The 19,614-nt window shown below is 41.8% G+C and overlaps 1 protein-coding gene across 1 annotated transcript in view; it reads left to right on the top strand.

Moving 5' to 3' along the window:
- The first annotated feature begins 5,641 nt into the window (after positions 1-5,641).
- Positions 5,642-19,614, top strand: part of cacna1ia (calcium voltage-gated channel subunit alpha1 Ia) — a 218,964-nt gene continuing 204,991 nt past the window's right edge. Inside the window, exon 1 of the mRNA XM_037791658.1 lies at positions 5,642-5,819. The gene's annotated coding sequence lies outside the window, so the exon portion shown is untranslated. The remainder of the gene's footprint in view (positions 5,820-19,614) is intronic.

The following is a 19,614-nucleotide window of genomic DNA, read 5'->3' as shown; positions in this document are numbered from 1 at the left end:
GACTTTTGTGACTCCTTCAACTTGTTAAACAAGCATATTATCTATCAAAAAGCCCCGTTCCTCGCCCTGCAAAATACTATAGTTGTGAAACACAGACATTAAAAACATTCACACCAACTGGTTATGAACTGACACATGAAAACTACTCATCATTCATAAGAAAATATAATGTTTTACATGAATAATTAGTCCTGTAAGACTTGAAAGTATGAGCCAAGTATACTTAGACTTTTCTGAATACTTGTCAGTATAAACCAAGCATACTTAGACTTTTCTGAATACTTGTCAGTATAAACCAAGCATACTTAGACTTTTCTGAATACTTGTCAGTATAAACCAAGCATACTTAGACTTTTCTGAATACTTGTCAGTATAAACCAAGTATAATTAGACTTTTCTGAATACTTGTCAGTATAAACCAAGTATACTTAGACTTTTCTGAATACTTGTCAGTATAAACCAAGTATACTTAGACTTTTCTGAATACTTGTCAGTATAAACCAAGTATACTTTGACTTTTCGGTACTTAGACTTTTAAGTATACTTGTCCATATGAGCCAAATACACTTTTCTGAATGCTTGTCAGTATAAACCAAGTATACTTTGACTTTTCGGTACTTAGACTTTTAAGTATACTTGTCCATATGAGCCAAGTACACTTTTCTGAATGCTTGTCAGTATAAACCAAGTATACTTAGACTTTTCTGAATACTTGCCAGTATAAACAAAGTATACTTAGTCTTTTCTGTATACTTGTCAGTATAAACCAAGTATACTTCGACTTTACTGTATACTTGTCAGTATAAGTCAAGTATACTTCGACTTTTCTGTATACTTGTCAGTATAAACTAAGTATACTTTCACTTTTCGGTACTTAGACTTTTAAGTATACTTGTCCATATGAGCCAAGTAGACTTTTCTGTATACTTGTCAGTATAAACCAAGTATACTTTGACTTTTCGGTACTTAGACTTTTAAGTATACTTGTCCATATGAGCCAAGTACACTTTTCTGAATGCTTGTCAGTATAAACCAAGTATACTTAGACTTTTCTGAATACTTGCCAGTATAAACAAAGTATACTTAGTCTTTTCTGTATACTTGTCAGTATAAACCAAGTATACTTCGACTTTGCTGTATACTTGTCAGTATAAGTCAAGTATACTTCGACTTTTTTGTATACTTGTCAGTATAAACTAAGTATACTTTGACTTTTCGGTACTTAGACTTTTAAGTATACTTGTCCATATGAGCCAAGTAGACTTTTCTGTATACTTGTCAGTATAAACTAAGTATACTTTGACTTTTAAGTATACTTGTCAGTATGAACTAGGTATACTTATGTATACTTTTGTTAAGTATATATCTGATAAGTATATAAAAAGTAAACTGAAAGTATACTCATATTTTAAATCAAAAAGAAGTATACTAATAGCACACTTGAATGAAGGTTATTTTGGAAAGGGGTATCAACATTGACCACATCCCATCTACGCGAGCTCATGACTTTCCTGCTATGAATTCTTGTGACCAGCAGGTGCTCCCAGTGAACAAGGCATGAATCCTCAAGCAATTAACCCCATTCTCATCACAGTTTGGCTGGAACACCTCAATGATTCAGCAAGGCGTAATCTTCCCTTCCTCGTTCTGTAAATAGTTTCTGTTCATGTCAAATATTAAAAAAATAAACCACACATAATTAACCATGTTAGCCAGTAGATGTCGCCATTGCTATATTAATGCAATCCACTTGAGGATGTTTCAGGTCACACATTGGTTGCAAAATTTGAGTGACTGGAAGAGAGACTTCCTGTGATGTGTGTAAAACATGGTCCGACTCAAGACCGTGAAGAAGATAATGAAAACAAAAATCCAATAATCTGACAGCTCCATTGATCTCTTGCTGACCAGCGTAATGTGTCCTATACATGCACAGGAATAACAAATCAGAACCAGAAGGGCTTAAATCTCTGCAGTAGTTTCAACCAGACACCTTTTTTATTTTCTGCGTGTGTGTGTTGGAGAGACTCGTGAGTATTATTATAATCTGATCTGATGTAACAGAAGGCAATGTGTGTGAGGCTGATTTGAGGAGAGATGGATAGAGAAGAAGAGGTTCCCATGCTCCGATCCTTCAAGACAAAAGGCTGATGGAATCACGCTGGATGACCTTTCCCTTTCTTTGGTTTGTCAGGACTCATTGATGGCAGTGATGTGGCTTTGATGCATGCCGATCGGTCTGACACGGTTTCTCTAAGGTGTGTGTGTGATTCGACTCTTATCAGTGCCCTGAAGCTACCTGGCAGTGTCAAAGGTGCTGAGGAGGAGGAGGGGGAGATTTGGTTGCCATGATGACCACAGTTCACTCCCTCTCCTCCTGTTTCTACTCTCCACTCCCTGCATCTCTTTCTGCTTGCTTCTTTCCCCCTTTCTTCTCTTCCTCTCAATTCTTCGTACCTGTCTCTCACATCTTTCCTGTTTTCTCTCTTCCTTTCCCTAACGACTCGTCTCTCTTATTCTCCCTCTCTCTCGGTCATTCCTCAGCTGTAAACTCATCCTTCTTCCTGCCCTCTTACCCCTCTGAGACCCACAATAGAGCCCGTTTTGTCTTTCTTTTAGGGGAGTCCACGGGGTCTTTAGGGGGAGATAGCAGGTCAACAGTAGATGTCACATAGAAGTGGTGCACATCATCTGAAAGCTGGGAACCTGAAGATAAATTTGAGATGCAGCTCAGCACTGTGTGTCAAGTTATTCTATAAGGGCTTCGAACATTATGATAGAAGTATATGATGGTGACACCATGCTCTATTATGTCTCATAAGTCGTTGCAGCAATTTTTGAGTTGATACCATTTGTTACACATATTTGGTGCTAAATTTAACTATTTTTTACCACTGGAGAATTGATAAAAATGATCAATAATCCCTCCAAAATGCCACATTAAGACACCAAGACCTTGAGGAACACCATAGAAAAAGCCATGCTGTGATTTGGGATCAAAAACGTTTTGCCATTTTGGAGATTTCTGCAAGAATTGCATTTTTTGGCGATTGGATGGCGAGCACTTGTGTTGTGTAAACTGCTCAGAAACCCCCTTATTGTCAATCTAGCTAGGAAAGCCATCCATCCTCTGAATGCTCTAGGTCTCTAGTTTGATCCATCCATCCTCTGAATGCTCTAGGTCTCTAGTTTGATCCATCCATCCTCTGAATGCTCTAGGTCTCTAGTCTGATCCATCCATCCTCTGAATGCTCTAGGTCTCTAGTTTGATCCATCCATCCTCTGAATGCTCTAGGTCTCTAGTTTGTGGCTGTAAAGTTTCATGAGGCTGTGATTATCCTAGAGGTCACCACAGGTCATTTTATACAGAGAGGTCAATTTAATGTCTCCTATGGGGACTAACATCAGTTAGTATACATATACATTCACATATCTTGAGGTCAGAGGTCAAGGGACCCCTTTGAAAATGACCATGCCAGTTTTTCCTCATCAAAATTCAGCCCAGCTTTGGAGCATTATTTAACCTCCTTCCCGATAAACTAGCATAACATGGTTGGTACCAATGGATTCTATGGTTCCTCCTTTACTCTCCACTCCCTGTATCTCTCTCTGTCTGCTACCCCCCCTCCTTCTCTTCCCCTCAATTCCTCAATTCTTCGCACCTCAAAATATCTGCTCTTCTTTCCCTCTGTTTCCCACATCTTTCCCTTTTCCTCTCTTCCCTTTCTCTGACGACTCGTCTCTCTTATTCTCCCCCTCCCTCTCCTCGGCTGTAAACCCGTCGCTCTTCCTGCACTCTTAATTGGAAATAACTCATTGTAACACATCCCCTCTTCGTTATTTTGTGGCAGACACAGATCAATATCCAGGGCTGTGTTGTTAGGGTACTACTGTGTTTGTGCTTGTTCTGCATGCACTGAGATATTCTGAGCAAAGCTCGAGACTCACCTCTACACCTGACTCCTTATGTTCATTGTCCTCATACTGATGGTGAAACAAACAGTATAAACCTGCATGTGCACCACAGACATGTTCCTCTGTCCTACAGTGAGTATAAGTGTGTGTGTGTTTGTGTGTGAAGGACAACCCTGCAGCCCTTCTTCCACACACATCCAATCAATCACGTCAGGGCTTTGATTAACACGTTCAAATCACCTCCTCGTAGTAGGCCCTGGAGAAACACACGCACACTCTCATATGTATGGATGTGTGTGTTCAGCAGGCAGACAGCAGGGCATATGCTGTGTTGTCAGTTCCCTAAATCTATCTCATGTGACAAGCACTGCGGATGTTTAACACATCCCTGTTTCCTTCACCTGTGCCATGTCACTGATTCAGTGTGTGTGTGTGGATAAAATGTGCTGAAACGTGTGGAATGGAATGATTCACCTCAGCTTACATAAAACCTTTGTCTATATTTAGCGCCAGCATGACTCCAGATTTCTGCACCAGAGCTATCAGCCACACGTTGAGATGTGCGTGGGCCCGCCCCTGAGCCGACTGCGGTCCTGGATTCATGTTCTGCGTGCCTGCCTCACCTCAGGCTTGCTTTTTTATCTCAGCAACATGGTAATACGTAAACTCAGGAGAACCTGTTGGGTTCACGCAGCCGCCATGATAGTGTCACCTCTGGGAGTTTAGATAAAGATTGGAGTTTTATTTATTTGTACCAGAAAGCATAAAATGAAAACAAAAGATACAGAAGACATAACAGCTGTGCAGAAGAAGACAGAAACGTGGGTGGGCTTGTGAGAGTCGTCCCCCAAAGAGCACTGGAAATCAAGTCCCAAACACAACAATAAAAACAACAACTACAGTGTGTGGATGGAAACAGAGGATAAGATGTGTATGATAAGGAGGGACACAGTTGTCTGTAGAGATGTTGGTTAATAAAGATTAAATTGAGTAGTCTGGTAGATTATTTAAATTGTGCAACATCAAATTGATTGAAGAGAGGTTGTAAATGCAGATGCCAAACAACTTTATAGAACAAACAGACATTTTGTGGATCATCTCAAACATTTTTTGTCAAATTAGCTGAAAGATTGCACAACCTTTGCCGGGCAACTTTTATTATACCAAGGCACTGATGGTCCCAAATCACAGCATGGCTTTTTCTATGGTGTTCCTCAAGCTCTTGGTGTCTTAATGTGGTATTTTGGAGGGATTATTGATCATTTTGATCAATTCTCCAGTGGTAAAAAAATGGTTAAATTTAACACTAAATCTGTGTAACAAATGGTATCAACCCAAAAATTGCTGCAACAACTTATGAGACATAATAGAGCATGGGAATGACCATCATATACTTCTATCATCATGTTCTAAATCCTTATAGAACAACTTGACACACAGTGCTGAGCAGCATCTCAAATTAATCTTCAGGTTTCCAGCTTTCAGATGATGTACACCACTTCTATGTGGCATTTACTGTTGACCTGCTATCTCCCCCTAAAGACCCTCTGGACCCCCCTAAAAAAAGACAGAAACAGGTCTATTGTGGGTCTCAGAGGGTTAAAGAGGTCCTCCTCCTACTAACAGTGTGTCAAGTGTCTGCTGAGGCCTTTGCACCACCCGGCCTGCCTGCACGCCAGGTGACACGAATCAAACACACCTATGATGGTGCATGCTGGGACTAGAGAGATAACATGTTTCCTTCTGCCTCCCCTGAGGAACTTCGACCTGAGGAGACTTTTGAGACGCTTTTTTCAGCTAAATATGTTTGAACCTGGAGCACACTGAGGAGGACGAGGAGGAGGAGGAGGAGGAGGAGGAGGAAGAGGAGGAGGACTCAAACCTCTCAGAATGAGTCCAGACAAGTGAGTGAAACTAACAGTTAATATGGATGATTGTTTCTGACTGTCGGACGTCAACAGCATCAACTGTGTGTGTTTCTCTCTTTCTGCTTTAAAGTCGACTTTATGTCTTTATCCTCCTGCTGTGTTGCCTCCCTGCTGGAGCTCTATCCTGCAGGGCTTTTAATTTATGGAGCCTAATAATAATAATAATAATATTAATGTTGCATCCACTGAGGTGTCCAGCTGTTTCTGTTGATTGTTGGTCATTCTTGTATTTTTTTCTCCTTTATTCGGGTTAATTCTAGTACTGAGAGAGTTGTTGTTTCTTCCTGACTGATAATCAGTTGATGCTCAGGTTGCAGATGTCTGTCTGAGGAGTGTTGGTTTGCACATACAGGTCTTTTTATAATGTCTCTTTCATTGCAACACTTTACTGTGAGATGAGTTGTTTTCATGATCAGAATATATTAATTAAAGCTGCAGTAGTCAGTATATTTTTGTCATCATTGGACAGAAATCCCATAATAATCTTTCAGCATATTGTAATTCAAGTGTTCTGAGAGGAAACTAGACTTCTGCACCTCCTCATGGCTCTGTTTTCAGGCTTTTAGAACATCTAGCCTGTGATGGGAGACTTTGACCAATCACAGGTCATTTCAGAGAGAGAGAGCGTTCCTATTGGCTGTGCTCCGGTAATGTGACCGGAACTTCCTTCAACAGATTTTACACCGGCGGCGGCGTCACAAATTTTCTCATTTAACAGCTAAACCGTGCACTACAAGAAGATTCTGAAAACATCTGAGGAGAGAAATAGACATTACAGTAACAGAATATTGATTCATATTTGATCAGCACTGCCTAGTTTGACCGCTTGGTAGGAGTTCGCGAGTAATTGACAGCTGGCTCTCATGGACAACGGCCGATGGACGGATGGACGGCAGCTGGACAACAGACCTCAGATCAGCTGTTACTGCTCGCTTTCCTCTGGCATGTGAAATCTTGCAGATGCCGTTAGGAGCACCAGAGGAACATGATTGAATTCAGGTTACCTGTTTCATGTATTACTGTAAGGATATAGCGATCGTTTTATAAAAACAACTTTTTTTAATCATATTTATAAGCTTTTTAAAGCTTAAGCTTTAATAGTTAACATGCAAAGATGAACTCAGTCAATACTTAATTTAATTTACAATGTGGTGCACCCTCTCAGTGTACGTGTTCTCTCAAAGTAGTGCTAGGATGATGGATATTACAGGGACTGAGATAAATGCAAATGCAGATGTTCTGATTGCATAAAAATATATTTTTTAGTCAGATTTTATGCATCTGGGGATGTGTTCATTATAGGGTGACAGTTTTCCTAAAATTAGATTTAAAAAAATCTAAATATATTGAATCGTAACCCCGTATCATGATACGTATCATATCGCCAGATTCTTGCCAATAATACACAGCTCTAAATATTAATATTAGTGTCTGATAAATATCTTCCTGTTCCGTCAACGCTGAGTGTCTCACGGAGAGGAGATGTTGCAGACCTTCACCTTGCAAACTTGATATTCAGAACGGACGGACTGACATTGATATTCTTTGGTTGTGCTGCACTGTGGCTGATAAAACCTGAGCTCAGCTGTGACCCTGACACACAGCTTGATTCTCAGAGTGGTAGCCCACCATATGAAATGTCCATCTATAAAAATCTATCGGCCTGAGAGAGCTCTATTGTATGCTCATCTCCATTAAAGGGCTTTACTGGAACCCAGTGGTGGAGTGCTGTTGCAGGTTACTTTAAAATTAGGTTCCTTTTGAGGTTTTGTGCAAATGTGAACATACAAAAAAAAAAAATGCTTGTTTATGTTTAATTGGCTTCTGTATTTGTGAGGAATATCATATATTAGGGGTGGGGAAAAAATATTGATTAACCTATGCATCATGATTTTGAAATAGATGCCAGAATCAATATGCTTCATCTGAGTCTATGTGGAGGAAGAAGGAAGTTACCGCTTGTATTGTTGTAGTCTGAGTAACGTGACGTCACATCCGTTCCGTATCCGTCAACCAAAACAAACCTCAGCGGGCCGAAACGAGAAAGTGTAAAACGTTGGAGGGTCGTCATGGATACGACCTTCACCCTCCCATGTTAAATCCAGCGTGGTAAACATTACACATCCAGTAAAGGATGGAAACACTTTGGGTTTCACACATTGACAGGAAAAGCAGAGCTAGACATCACGGCTAAAGCTGCATGATAACTCTTTCACGGACAGGAAACGTAACCGTAGCGTTGCGGTGGAGCCGGCCGTCGCTCTCGTCTCCGTGGTCAAATGGGCCGACGCTACGACTGTAGAGCACCCAGATACTGACATTTGTGTTCTCTGCATTGAAATGGCCCCGATGGAGCTGACCATGGATGGATAAAGAGAACAGAGCTGACGGGAGAGCTAGAGACCACCTTGGAGAAGTTAGAGGAAGTAGACACGTGGGACTACGTCCGCTTTTCAAAATAAGGTGTTAACAAAGGGAACTGTATATATAAAATACATCTATGGAAATAAGATTGATGGATTATATTCATCAGAAGTATAAAACATTACATGTCCCTTATAGATTAAAAAGGAAATACCACTAATCTGTGAGGGAAATGTCTTTATTCTTTGACTTTTGGGTTGCTGGATAATAAATAATTCCTGACAATGACTGATATATTTGACTTCAGGACGTCTCTGACTACATACATGCTGAAAATCAAACATTTTTACCGGATTAATTTAGAGATTTTTCAAAGTAAATGTCCCTAGAAGTGTATGATTCAACTTGTTCCCTCCATGGTCTAGTGTTAAAAAGTAAATCAATAAATAAATAAATCACAATATTGAATACCTGTAGAATCGCAATGCATATCGAATCATCACCCAACTATCATGATAATATCTAATCAGGAGATAGGTGTATCGTCCCATTCTGACAATGTACCACAATCTGCAAAGGTGGAAGCTCGAGGGATCTCTCCGGTTTGTCCCGGGCAAACCGCAGAACAGCCCTGACAGCTCGGAGAGTACACTGTCATTGACCTGCCCTATGATAACAACACTGTGTGTGTGTGTGTGTGTGTGTGTGTGTGTGTGTGTGTGTGTGTGTGTGTGTGTGTGTGTGTGTGTGTGTGTGTGTGTGTGTGTGTGTGTGTGTGTGTGCGTGTGCGTGTGCATGTGTGTGCAGACGCAACAGCTCCAGGTGACCTTTTCCACACAGAGTGAAAGCCCTTTCAAACATCAAGTGTCAGACCTTAGCTGCACCACACACATCTGGGTCATATCTGAAAGCTATAATGTTCTCAAAGCTGCTGCCGGAGCAGATGAGTGAAACAGGTAGGAGAGGCAGATGTGTTCAATCGGTGGCTGCTTTTACAACATCACTGAACATGTAATGATATCTCATTTTAGAAGATTCAAGTAAAGCAATAAATGTGCAATCTCTGCATAAGAACATACTGTATTTTTGTGCGGGAGTGTTTGTTTCCGTAACAGAGACAGAGAGAGGGACCGTGCTCCGATGATGGCAGCGTTAATCGCCTATAACCTCCAACCAGATTTGCGATGCAGCTCACACACGTTGTGTCAAAGTCAGTCACCTTGTGTTTACTGGAGTCGCACCCCGGGGCTGGAATGAAGCTCATCGCCGTGGTGATGCTAACAGACTTGGTTTGACGACCCGGCCGGTGTGATTTCAGAGACTTTTTAAATACCAACGTAAAGCACAGAAACATCAGGAGCACCGGTTTGAGGCTTCAGGTGGATCCGTATGTTTGAATTCTAAAGTTTCAAACTCTTTTGATATGGTATAGGGTGAAGGTCAATGTTGTTCTTGTTCTGCTTAAATCAAACCTTCAGGGTGTGTGACGGGAAGAAGTGACCTGGCTGCTCAGCCAAATCACTGCAGGCTCATACTGTAAATATACAGCTACAGACCCGCACGCCTTACTCAACATCTCGCATCTGTTCTTTCACCACTGATGATTAACTCTTCTCCGTTAAGTGTACCAGTTTCTCAAAGCACTTGGAATTATCAGCTAGTGTTTACGCCCGAGGCACATTCACTCACTTTACAAAGTCACTTTGGATAAATGTGTCGGCTAAATCCCTAAATTCAGAGTTGAATTTGGGCCAGAGAGTCCGCAGAATAGAAATAGTGAGTCAAGCCTCCGTTACAATGCATTGATCTTCATTTATGTGCAACATAAATTTACCTCCTAGAAAGCATGTAATGAGTCATGGTCGGGCCGTGTCTCCATCATTTAAATGCCAAGCCCACCCTAAAACAGAATTTGCATTTAATGTCCTCATAAAGTTGGACAGCACAGTCACGGTGGTGCTCTGTTTTCTATCTGACCACCTCTTGATACCAGGGAATTAAACCACTGATCTATTATAAGGTCCATCAGGCAGCTGTTGATGCTGAGCAGAGGGCTACATCTGGGATTATTTAAAGTGGCAATCCTGAAGAGTTCAGTCCTGGTTGATTTTGTTGACTTTGGTTGGTTGAATTGTTCTTCGAGTTTAGCAGTCTGGAGTTTCTTTGTTGATACATGAGCATATAAAAAGAATAGAAAATTTAGTGTTGTCCTGAATATCCTTTCTTGCGCTTATAAGCTTCGGTGAGAAATATTTAAAGGTATTCGCAGCTTTGCAGCACGGTGCAACGCAGCACGTTGCAACCAGCACGGTGCAACGCAGCACGGTGCAACCAGCACGGTGCAACGCAGCACGGTGCAACCAGCACGGTGCAACGCAGCACGGTGCAACGCAGCAGGCTGACATGTTCTTCTATCCGTCTGTCTCCATCTTCCCCGTTTAAGTGCCGCTGCCGCACTATTGTACACACACACACACACACACACACACACACACCTCTACACACAACAAACAGCGATTTCTGTCTGAGAACAACTAATGATAATCAATGTTGAATATGAATCATGAATAATGTTGTGGGATTAATCCTTATTTCATGGGCTATTTGGGGATTTATACTTGACTTTCTACGGTCTGTTATTTCTTCATAACAGACCGTTGCTATGATTAACAGACCGTTGCTATGTGTAACAGACCGTTGCTATGTATAACAGATCGTTGCTATGTATAACAGACCGTTGCTATGTATAACAGACTGTTGCTATGTATAACAGACTGTTGATACGTATAACAGACCGTTGCTATGTATAACAGACCGTTGCTACGTATAACAGACCGTTGCTACGTATAACAGACCGTTGCTACGTATAACAGACCGTTGCTATGTATAACAGACAGTTGCTACATATAACAGACCGTTGCTATGATTAACAGGCCGTTGCTATGTATAACAGGCCGTTGCTATGTATAACAGACCGTTACTATGTATAACAGACCGTTGCTATGTATAACAGACCGTTGCTACGTATAACAGACCGTTGCCATGTATAACAGACCGTTGCTATGGCCGCAGCTCTGATGTTGTATACTGGTGGACCGTTTTTTTGCATCAAATTATTGATTTCTTCAGTAAGTAGCCGTGTAATAAGTACGGGATAATGTACAGCTAGCGGGTCATTGTTGTGAAATAAACCTCGACAGGGCGATGCAAGACCCTGTCAGGGTTTATTTCACAACAATGACCGGCTTGCTGTACATTATCCCTTACTTATTATATACATAGTGTCATTGTGATGTCAGCTTGCATGATAAACACATCGGGAAAGACTGCGATACTGCACTCTGATTTAACAGACTTGAGAAATTTAGAGATTATTACTTTCCTGCTCGTACTCACAGTCACCAAACATTCTGGGAGTTTAGCCCACAAGTAAATTGAGGGCTAAATTGTGGGAGTTCGATGATTCATATTTGAAAAGCATCTGTAAGAAGAAACAATATAAAACAGGTTCTCCTCATTCTACCAGTTCAGGAATAAAAGAAGAAGATGCCTCCATAAACTCTGTTTTTTGTTGTCTTCAGACGCTGCGAGAGCCGAGCTGTCAAACCAAACATTGTTCTAAGTGACAAAACTACGCTGACGGAGCTGACAAGAGAACCGCGTTGTGACTGTGGGTGTGCGTCAGTGATAAAATAAGCATAAGGAGTCATAAGCTCGGCGCTGGTGCTAATCCAGATAGCACCCTCGTTAGCTGTCGCCTGTAAACGGAGTTTCAAACTGAAATGTTCTCTGACATCCTCTCCCCCATCTGTCTGTTTAGTCCGACGTTGGCTCGCTTTGTCTAGCAGCTTGCACAAACACGTCGTCCTTATTGTCTCCCAGTTGCTTTCAGTCGTTCAAGTCACTTTCGTCCTCTTGTATTACAGCGAGCTGCAGTCCTGTGTGTATTTAAGTGCATGCGCCTCCTGTGAAACATGCTGTGAAAAGATTTGTGAAATTGAGGTTTTACTCTGACTACTTTATCAAAGAATGATCCTCTAAATTAATCAGTGTGTTCTTCATACTCTGATCACATGTATAGTCCTCTCTCTGGGCCCCCTTTAGGGGATTGAAATCACAATATGGCCTACTGCAATTTTCAAATCGCAATATTTGTTAAAGGTGAAATGTTAAATTACATATCGTGGTGCTCAAGAGATATATCATATTCTACATGCTTAAAGGGGCTGTATGTAAGAATCAGAAATAGCTTGTTAACAGTGACACCTATGGCAGTTAAGTCAACGAAAGTCAGCGTCCTGACGTGAACGAACATCGGTCAAAACAGAGCGGTGACACACATGAGCTAAAAGCTAAAACAGAGCAATTACATCCACCTACTAAATCCAAAAACTACGCAATGTGCACAGTAATCATTCAAAAGAGGCATAATGTATATCACAAATTCACATATTATTAAAAAGAACAAACCCATAAACAAGCAGTAGAGCATTTCTCTGCAGCAGAAAACTGACATACGGTCCCTTTAAGAAAACATCCTTGTTTTGTACAGATCCTCGCAAAAATCATCATTTTAATATGTCATGAAAATGAGAATTATGATGTTAAAAATATCGCTTATATTGCAAATCATATCATAATATCAGTCAAAATCGTGCAACCTCGTCCCCATGTGCTTCGTTATATCCTCCTCTTTCAATAGTGTGTCGTCACTGAGCCTATATTTGGTCTTTGTGTGTTATCTCTGACAGAATCCACATACACGGCTAAGTGATCATATTTTTTTAAGTCCAGGTAGCGGTGATGAATGTGTCGTGTTTTCTGTATGTGTCCCTCCTGCGTTGCCTTACCTGCTCCCTCCCCTCCCCTCCCTCTCCTCCCTCCCTCCCCTCCCCGTCTCTCCAGCTCCTTCACACCTCTCCTCTGAACTCATCTCTTCCTTTATCCGCTCTGCTGCCTCCTGCCACCACCTTTCTCTCTCTCTCACCCTCCATCTACCGGCGTCCCTGAAGAAATGTGCCCCATAATCTCCTTCTTTTTTCCTTCAGGTTTTTACGCACACTCGTCCCCTCCCCTCGAGCAGGGCGAGTCAGGTGTGACCGTCTCTGGTCAAGAGGAGCCTGTATGGGTTAAACATCACACGCACACAACAACAAATCCAATCTCTGCTGCGTGCAGCACACATTCCCCAGGTTTACCATTCAGATAGGGGTTTTCATATCTCGCCTGGCTCTTGCTCCCACACCAGCCGCACTGTGGTCACCTCACTATCACAGTCCTCTGTGTGCGTGTGTGTGTGTGTGTGTGGCATTTTCATGTCTCTGCTGCACTGTTGAAATGATATGCGTGCTGTCAGTTTGGATCAGCGTGTCGTGGAGCTCCACACGCCCACACAGTGAGTGTGTGTGTATGCATTATGTCGGGGCATCAGGACACACACGTGCACACATCTTGTCACGTGCACAGTATTACATGGAAACAAAATGATATTGTGTATTAAGGCTGGGACGATACACCTGTCTCCTGATTAGATACTATCACCATACGCCGAGTGTTTCCATCCTTTACTGGATGTGTAGTGCTTACCACGCTGGATTTAACATGTGAGGGTGCAGGTCGTATCCACGCTGACCCTCCAATGTTTTCTGCTTTCCGCGGTTTGTTTTGGTTGACGGATACGGAACGGATATGACGTCACCTTACTCAGACTACCACAATAAAAGCGGTAACTTCCTTCTTCCTCCACATAGACTCAGATGAAGCAGATATATTGATTCTGACATTAAAACATCTATTTTAAAATCGTAATAAAAAACATTGCAATACATACAGTAGGTGAATCCATTGACACTGGTTCGTGTTTTACAGGAGGGTGCAGATCGAGCTCTCTCCATCCTTCTTTCTATCTCCCCCTGTCCTCATCCCTTCATTTCTTTTTTCTTGTTTTTCATCCCCCTCACTCTCCCACCTTTTCCCGCCTCCACCCTCAAACCACAGCGGCCTCCGCTGTGCTCCACTTGCTACTTTTCTTGCATGTCTCTCTCTGAACGTTTGGGATCGATAAGAGCCGGCTGCGTAATAGAATTAGGCTCTAATGGAAAGTACAAACTAGCTTTCTATTTACTAAATCCCTCCAGGGGGGCTTCTGGGTAGGTAAAGAGCAGACTGTGAAATGAGACTGCAGTCGAAGACGTATGTGCACGGCTTTTCGTGCGTAATGGTTGTGTGTGTGCGGTCGCGGTCGCGGTCGTGGTCGTGTTTGTCTGTGCGGGGAAGGGAGATACTGTAAATAGACTGAAAATCAAGTTAAATTGCTTTAAGTTGTTCAGCTGCTGTCTCAACGTCAGGTTCATGGATTTTTCCACCAGTGATGAGTGTGGCTGAGGACAGCAGGAGAGAGAGAGTTCTCTGTTTGTGCTTTTCTATCTGTTTTTGTGAGCAAACACCTCAAATATGTGAGGAAATATTCATATATTCATATAACTATAAAGACATCAGGGACTTTCTAGTAAAAAAACACTCTGGAAGCAACAAGCTGATGTGTACTAAAATAAATTATCTGCATTAACAGATCAACAGTGTGTTTAAATAAAGATATAAAACTACATAATGTTGGTTTAATATTGCAATGAAATATTAACGAAACACATTTTTTACAAACCACTTTAACACTCAGAGTTTATTATGACGTTATATTCAGCTGGAACCTGAGAGGAAACAATTAAAATGATGCATTTAGAAATACTGTTTACTTTGTATGATTTTTTTTTTTTTGTTTGAAACAACAAAAGCGCTCGCTGCCAAAGCTCACACACACACACACACACACACACACACACACACACACACACACACAGCTAAACAAACAATCCATCAGTCCGCTGGGCAAAACGTCACAGTCGGGGTTTAATGGAAGCGGCGTTGTTGAGTGAATTGCTTTTGTTGTGGCGGTTGTTTGGATTTGACAACGCGAGGCCGTTAAATATGAACTTTTCCAGATAATGAAATGACTTCATGACTTTTTGAAATTAGTTTTCTTTGACTTTATTGTTACCTTTTCCTTTTCTAAACTTCTTCTTCTTCTTCTTCTTCTTCTTCTTCTTCTTCTTCTTCTTCTTCTTCTTCTTCTTCTTCTTCTTCTTCTTCTTCTTCTTCTTCTTCTTCTTCTTCTTCTTCTTCTTCTTCTTCTTCTTCTTCTTCTTCTTCTTCTTCTTCTTCTCCTCCTCCTCCTCCTCCTCCTCCTCCTTCTTCTTCTTCTTCTCTCCTTTAACCTCCTCTCCTCTCTGCCAGTCACTCTCTCCGGTGGCCTTGAACGAGTAACTTGACCCTTTTGTGAGGAAGCCCCGGCGTGGCCTCGACATGACTGATGTGAAACACGCACACACATACACATACACACACACACACATTCAAGGGCTTCTCCACTCAAAGGTGAACACATGTCCAGTCAACTGGGACTCTGAATGTTTCATAAGAACACAGGTTTAGGTTTCAGATGTGTGTGTGTGTAAAAGAGAGAGAAGGTTTGTGTGTATGCAGAGAGGCAACGACTGGCGAGTGCTTTACATCGAAGGAGAAATGCCTAGAAGGAGATAATGCCGTCCCATAATTCCTTGTGGCTGCAACTTCTAAAGCGAGGCACCATTCTGCTGCTCATGAAAACAAACGATATAATAACTGGGATTAATATTGATAAATATGAGTGGACAGTGACAAAACATAAACATAAACATATAGCAAACTAATAATCTACATAAATAAATAATACGTCCAGAAAGGAGTAGGAAGAAATCTACATTTAATGGTTCTGCTCCAACTCAATATTTATCATATCAACTTTTGTGGTAGCTTGTAGGTTATTCCTTTTTCACTTTTCACAATTTCAACCTTTGTATATGCATCTGTCTGTTTGACACTCAGTGTGTGTGTTGTTGTGTAAGTGTGCTGTCCCTGCACGGTGACGGTGTTTGTCTTTAACAGAGTTTAGTGAGTTCAGTGGTTTGAGCCTGTGGCACTAATCACTTTCCTCCACATCCCTCCATGCGTCAGGGACCTCCAGGACTCCCCCCTTATCTCTGCCCAGAGAGGGAGGACACATAGTTTCACACACACACACACACACACACACACACACACACACACACACACACACACACATGCACACCTTGGGATGTAGCCTATCTCATCCCAGCAGCCCTGGAGGCTGAGTAAAACTGGCATCTCTGTGGAAAGCGTCCTCCATCGACGTGGTCATCCAGACTCACAGAACTGATTTAAACTTTTTACTTTTTCAGGCATGTTTGATTTCTCCCACCAGACTCTAAAAACACATTTTACCACAAAGCAAACCACCTGCTCTGTATATGTACTCTACTGGAGGCCTTTTGGATCCGATGCCAATGAGCCGGAAGAAGCTGCGGAGTTTTTTTTTATAAGCCAACATTCGGTCCGTTTTAATGGAACTCTGGTGCGGTTCATTCGAGCATGTTGTGACGCCGTAATCGTACTCTGGTGTTTCCAAGCGAACCAAAGCGCAGGCTGCCTGTTTGGGCATTTGTTGAGATGGACACAGGTAAGCGACAGGTTGAGTGGGAGAGGACTGACCTGGGCTGCGATGGACCTCGATGGAAAACGTCATGAGGTCAAGGAAAGATGTGAAGGAGAATTCAGAAAGACAACCGTGGTGTTTCAGAGAAGCCGACTGTACTTACACTAGGCTCCGTCATTATGATGCGACGGCGGCGGGTGTTAGTGACTCTGGTTTAACCGCGGTGAAACTACAATGTTCTGAAGACGGACTACAAAAGGCGCTGCTTCCACCCTGTATGTTTATACATAGCTCTTTCAGTGACAGACTGCTTCCCCTGCTGCGTTGTGTTAAAGAGAGATACCACCGCTCCTTCTGCCGCTGGAACACTTTACATCAACATATAATAAAGACAAATATCACTTCATTACCAAGGTTGGAACTGAAATAAAAGGGGACTATATGATAAATATTGAGTTAGTTGTTGGAGTTCTGGAGAAGGGGTAGGACCATATATGTGTATAACTGTACGTCTTCCTACTCCTTTTGGGACATTTGTTGAATCTTAGTTTATTGACAGTTTGCTATGTGTTAACTGTTGGGAGTATTTTGTCCTGGGTGAGAATAAACATCACATATAGACTGTGGGAAAATGATGATCTGCAATACTGCTGAAAGCATCTGATGTTCACTTTGGCAGGTTGCAGTAAACATCATGCACTAATGTTATAGTCCTTACTAAAGATCCTCCCACATGTCGTGTTACTTCCCTCTTTCTTGTTACTGTCTTATTGCTTTGCTTTGTTGTGACACGAGTTACTCGATGTGACGAGATGCGGTGTGACACTCGGTGACATGGTGTGCCATGATGTCATGCAATACAACATGATGTTAAACTTTTCATTCGCACATCTTTTTCCAGACATTCCCACACTGTTTGGTACCGAATGAGTGCTGCAGTACCACCCAAGCATTTTAGCAGCAGTATCACAGATCCATTGTTGATAACCTCCAAACTAGATAAAAAAAAAAACGACTAGTCTGGAAGCTTCTTGGCCGTTAGAACACAAAGGGTACCTAGCTGTGTTTCTTTGTTCTGCCTGCTAATTGCCTGACCCAAGCATTGTGTTTCCTCATAAGTGCCAACCCAGACAAAGCACACAGTCAGCAAATATCCCCCCTCGGTTCCAACTGTGCTCCCTAAACCTCAATTATTCACAACTTATGAATAACGCACTTTACCTCAAGCTGGCAAGTGGGGGTATTTTTGCACATGGCGCCTTGAATTAGTCATAACCACACAATGGCAAAAACATACAATTTTCATGCCTGCAGCCCCTTTTCTCTTGAACTGGGTAATAAAAAAAAGTGCCATAATAAGTATTTTGCCGTCAATACATGCAGAGAGCGTCTAAAAGGAACCCACCGTATGCTTATAGGCTACTCTCCGTGTGACTGACCTGGCATGTGAAGGAATGTAGTTCATGTTTAATTGATCTGAAATCTCTGCAGCCTCACTCTTCATGTTGCGTGGTTCAGCGTTATTCCTAATGACCGATTTTTTAGCTCTTAGAGCACTTAAAGCATTCTGTGAACACGGTGGAAACACGGCGTTGCACCTCCGTCTGCTATGAACTACAGTTAGAAAAATTAATAACCATCAAATAAGCTGCTTCAACTGCTTCTTTTTTTTAATTATTGTACATATCATTTTAAGCCTGATTTGATGGGTGACATAAAATAGAAGTGAGATTTGTCCCTCCTGTGATGGTACGTGAGGAGGAAGACATTGGTCTTCTGATGTTCACTAAGGAGGATTAATCGCACTATTTGGGAAAAAGTTCTCAAAGTAGGGCAATATATCTATATTATATCGATATTGTGATTTTAGACTGATATCATGTTAGATGTTGGTGCTGTTTTTTCCTGGTTTTAAAGGCTGTTACAGTAAAATGTCACTTTCTGATCTTACCAGACTGTTCTAGCTCTTCTATATATTTGCTTTAGTCATTATATCCACATTACTGATGATTATTATTCAAAATCTCATTGTGTAAATATTTTTTGAAAGCACCAATAGTCAACCTTACAATACCACCGCAATATCGATATCGAGGTATATGTCAGAAATATTATGATATTTGATTTTCTCCATATCGACCAGCCCTAAAAGGTTAAAGTTAAAGATGGTGCTAAATAGGGCTGACCCGAATGCTTCGATGCTTTGAAGCCGTTGCCATGGTAATTGACCATTTTCTTGTAAGGGAATCAGGGATAAATGATGCTGCGTTCACTGTCTCCAGTTCACCGTCCGGGAGCGTTAACAGATAGATAACTTATATTCTGCGTGTAGTGTCGCGGACATGCAGACACTCTCCCAGTAAAAGTCTCCATTGCATACACCACATACGTTAGCATCTGTAGCTCTGCTGGTGGCTTCGTGCTCCCTGTAGTCACACACATCCGGTCAGTCAGAGCGGCGTTCCTTCAGCGGGTTTCCAACAGACCGTGTGTGTGTGTGTGGCGTTCTAGCTGTGAACGTACTGAAGGTGTAGCAGACGGTGTGTGTGCACTTTATTTGTCGGTGAATAAATGCTACAAGGCTACAACTCCTCAAGACCCGAGCTGACTTCGACTCAGACTCTCGTAAAGTGGACCAGCTTTTCTCCTTAAAGTGACGAGTCTTTCTCAGCTTTTTAATTAGTTATTAACATTTCTTTTAACCTTTTAAACGATAGCGTTAATCGGTTAAAATGCTGAATGTCGGTGAAACGGTTAATTAATAACATCCCTATCCTGAAGCTTAGAATATTTCTCACCGAGGCTTCGAAGCCCAAACGACGGTACTCGGTACAGCCCTGTAGAGCTATAAAGCCTGGA

The sequence above is a fragment of the Sebastes umbrosus genome, chromosome 14, assembly GCF_015220745.1.
Source record: "Sebastes umbrosus isolate fSebUmb1 chromosome 14, fSebUmb1.pri, whole genome shotgun sequence".
Classification (NCBI taxonomy): Eukaryota; Metazoa; Chordata; class Actinopteri; order Perciformes; family Sebastidae; genus Sebastes; species Sebastes umbrosus.
The sequence above is the reverse complement of the archived record's forward strand: the minus strand, read 5'-3'. Positions and strand labels throughout refer to the sequence as shown.